The sequence below is a fragment of the Dipodomys spectabilis genome, unplaced genomic scaffold, assembly GCF_019054845.1.
Source record: "Dipodomys spectabilis isolate Male_0828 unplaced genomic scaffold, ASM1905484v1 ptg000078l, whole genome shotgun sequence".
In the NCBI taxonomy this organism is placed as follows: Eukaryota; Metazoa; Chordata; class Mammalia; order Rodentia; family Heteromyidae; genus Dipodomys; species Dipodomys spectabilis.
In genome coordinates this window covers 1,438,728-1,442,866 of record NW_024870755.1, presented here as the reverse complement: position 1 = coordinate 1,442,866, position 4,139 = coordinate 1,438,728, and the positions used below count along the sequence as shown (strand labels likewise).

The window sequence follows — 4,139 nt, the reverse complement described above, 5'->3', positions numbered from 1 at the left end:
AACAAGGTCTCCTCCTTTTCCTTTCCATTTTCCTGAGGTACTTGTTTTGCAGCCCCAGCTCTTACAGTAAAAATCCTCTGGTCCTCCACAATTACTAGTCCTTCCTTCCCCTGGGCAAACATACCAGTGTCTCCATCTACACTCAACAAGCCTAGGTCCTTACCATACTCCCTCAGCGAGCTGGCACAAATTAAATATAAGCCTGTATAGAAACCATAGGGACGGTCCCTCTTTCACAGCCAGAGGGAAACGTTTTTCCATTACCTGATTACTAATAATCCAAGCCCAATTATATGGGCGATTAGGATTGCAGGCATCCACTATTATGTCAATACAATTTCCAAGTAAGGTATACGTCAACAACCATTTCATGACTTAGTCTTTTTACGGCTCAATTTGAGCTTTAAGGATTGTCTTTGGAAATTGAGACTTATCACTCTGAGTTCTCTCCAATATCGCTTATGGGATCTGCAGGCTTTGCATGCAAATCGTGGATCCAGGTAGCGATGCCGTCAACTTTGAGGACAGTTGGATTCGTCAAGATGACCACAAAGGTCCTTTCCACCGCGGTTCCAGGTTTTCCTGTCGGTGACTTTTCACCAGGACCCAGTCCCGGGGCAGAAGTGATGTGGGATCGTTGGAGGGCCTGACTTGTACAGCACATTCAGTCTAGGCCAGACATAAAGGCGAGTCCTCTACAGGACCCTGAGAGAGAACAAAAGTTCAGAGTCATCATCTTCCCTAAGAAACTGCTCTGAAAATTAGAAATTATGGGAGGGGGCATTTCGAATACAATTTCATAGGGGGAAAGACCAATTTTCAAAGGGGAGTTTCGTACTCTGTATAAGGCAAAGGGAAGGAGAGTTACCCACTCACCACCAGTCAACATAGTCAATTTGGTCAGGGTCTACTTTACAGTTCTATTCATCCTTTCTACCTGTCCTGAGCTTTGGGGGTCTATAAGCGCAATGCAGTTTCCAATCTGCCCCAAGAGCATTAGCAATTCCCTGACTTACCTTCAACACAAAGGCTGGTCCATTATCTGATCCTATCATGCTAGGGAAGTCAAACCTGAGTAAGATTTCTTCCAGCAATTTCTTAGCCACCACCTGTGCTGTTTCATGCTTTGTAGGAAAGGTTTTTACCCATCCTGAAAAGGGAAAACTAATAGATATTTATATCCATACTTGCCAGGTTTGATTTCTGTGAAGTCCACCTGCCAGTAGGTTCCTGGTCTATCTCCTCTTATCCAACTGCCTGGTCCTGCCTGAATTTTCCCTGCATTAGTCAGCTGACATGCTTTAAAGTCCCTGACAATCTGTTCTATTTTAGCATGTCTATTCTTGACCCTAAGACCAGTATTTCTCACCAGGTCTTGCATCTTCCTCCCACTCGTGTGGGTGCTCAATGCATTTTCAGTAGTATTTTACTCCATAACTGTTCAAGCAATACAATGTTGCTCTTAGAGTCTCTCCATTAACCATTTAGGCATTGTGCCATTGTTAGTTGATCAATCCATTTTAAATCTTCTGTGGTATATGTAGGAATGTCCAGGAGAGTTCTTGCACCGGGGTCTGGCAGGTTTATCATCATTACAGAGTCTTTTTGTGTTGTCATTTCCCTGGCAGTTCTGTCGGCCAGGTTATTGCCTTTATTCACAGCATCTTTAAGTTTTTGAGGTCCAGGTAAATGAACAATGGTCAACTTCTTAGGCAACCAAAGAGCAGCGATTAAGGCCAAAATTTCATCTTTATTTTTGATGGACTTTCCCTATGCTGTCATTAATCCTCTTTCTTTGTAGATAGCTCTGTGTATATGAGCCATTGCAAATGAATACTCACTATCACTATACAGAGTTAGTCTTTTATTCTTTCCTAGCGTTAGTACTTGGGGTCAGGGCTAATAATTCGGCTCTCTAGGCTGACGTGCCTATGGGCAGAGGTTCGGCCCAAGCCACATCAGTCTCAGTCATTACTGCTGCTCCCGTGTACCTGTGTCCTTGATGAACAAAGCTGCTCCCATCTATAAACCACACGAGTTCAGCATCTGGTAACACTGATCTCTTAAGTCCTCTTGGATATTACGGACTTGCGCCAGGATCTCCGAGCAATCATGTAGTGACATGTCTAGGTCTGGATCTGGTAGAAAAATCGCTTGGTTGACAGCTGAGGGAACCAGGAAATTAATTCTGAAAGGACTGAGTAGCAGTCCTTGGTAATGGATTAGTCAGGCATTGCTGAGCCATCGATCTGGTGGCTGCTTTAACACACTCTCAATAGCATGGGCGTGGTCACATACAGTTCCTGCCCCATAGTTAATTTGCATCTTTACCATTAGAGCAGTAGCCACTTTCATTCTCAGGCATGGTGGCCATCCTGCTGCCACCGGTCTAATTTCTTTGATAAGTAGGCTACTGGTCTTCTCCATGGGCCTAGATATTGGCTTAGGAATCCTTTCATAATCCCATTATGTTCATCCACATAACAAATTAAATTGTTCAGTTGTATCAGGGAGTCCTAATGCTGAGGCTGTCAATAAGGCAGTTTTTATCTGTTCAAAGGCTTGTTCAACCTACTCCATCCATAAAAACAGCTGCTTTTCTTTGGTAGCCTCATAAAGGGGTTTAGCCAACTCCGCAAACCCAGGAATCCACTGAAAACAAAAGCCTGCTGAGCCCTAAAGCTCCCTTACATGGTGCTGAGACTGGGGTGTTGGAATTTTAAGGGCAATTTCTTTTCTTTCTTTTGTAAGCCACTGCTGCTCCCCTTTCAATAAATAGTCCAGATAAGTTACCTCTGATTTGCAGATTTGAACTTTCTTGGCCAACACTCAAGAAACCAAGGCTTCCCAAAGTCTGGAGTAAATCCTCCATTCCTCGGATGCATTCTCTTTCAGTTTTAGCAGCAATTAATAAGACATCCACATATTGCAACAAAGTCAAGCTAGGGTGGCTTCCCCTAGCCTCACCTAAGTCCTCATGCAGGGCTTCGTCAAAGAGTGTTGGTGAGTCTTTAAATCCTTGAGGAAGTCTTTTCCAGTTCAGCTGTCCATTAATATCTCTTTCTACATCTGTCCACTCAAAGGAGAAGAGATCTTAGCTTTTAGCTGCCAAGGGTAGGCTGAAAAAGGCATTTTTTAAATCTAATACTGTGTACCACTGCCTTTCGGGAGGAAGGGGGCTCAGGAGTGTGTAGGGATTGGGTACAGTCGTGTGAACGTCCACTACCCATTTGTTTACCTCCCTTAAGTCCTCCACTGGCTTATATTCATTGGAGTGGGGCTTACAGACTGATAGCAGGGGAGTGTTCCATGCCGACTGACAGGGCGCAGTATATCCAGTTCTAGCAGACACCTAATGTGGGGGGTTATTCCCACCCGTGCCTCCATGCATATAGGGTACTGCCAGACTATGACTGGGTCAGCTCCTGGCTTTACCTCAATAAATAGAGCTGGTCTATTCTTTGCTAGTCCCACTCCTCCAATCTCTGCCCAGGCTTATGGATACCTTTCCAGCCAGTAGGTGATTTCTTGTTGAGGAGCCTGAGGTGATTGCTGCAACCGGTACTCATCTTCCAGGCTCATAGTCAGCCCTTGTATTGGTCTCCCTTGGGCATCTGTCACCTGGGAGCCTTCTGGATAGAAGTGAATCTGTGCCCCGACCTTAGTCAACAAGTCTATTCCTAATAAGGGAAAAAGGCTCTCTGGGATAACTAAAAATGAGTGAGACACTCGTCCCGTCACCAGATCCACTGTTCTTTGGGTGGTCCATGAGTATCGTTTAACTGCTGTGACCCCTTGCACCCAAGAAGTTTTGTTCGAAAGTTTTCCATGGGGCTTTATTACTCCTTGGGACATTTTGAGTTGTGGTCATATCCCAAATTGCTGAAAGTATCGGCTATTTCATTTTGTGACAATTGTAATTAATTTTCTCCTTTCCTCTGGTCTTATGTGTGGATTGATATACATTGAAATGGGTCAGAACCAGAATGCACCTCACACTCCCCTTACCTTCCTAACAAGTAATTGAAAGAATGTTAAGGACAGAGCTAACAATGTCCCAATGTGTAAAGTGTGGACTAGCTGGTTTGTCTAAGATCCCAAAGGGGTAGACAGAGACACTTTGCGATATTCTAGCAGTG

General features: G+C 44.4%; 1 pseudogene; it reads right to left on the bottom strand.

Annotated features, from left to right (window-relative positions):
- Positions 1 to 1,476: 1,476 nt before the first annotated feature.
- On the bottom strand, positions 1,477 to 3,855 carry LOC122110459 (annotated as a pseudogene).
- Between the last annotated feature and the right edge of the window lie 284 nt (positions 3,856 to 4,139).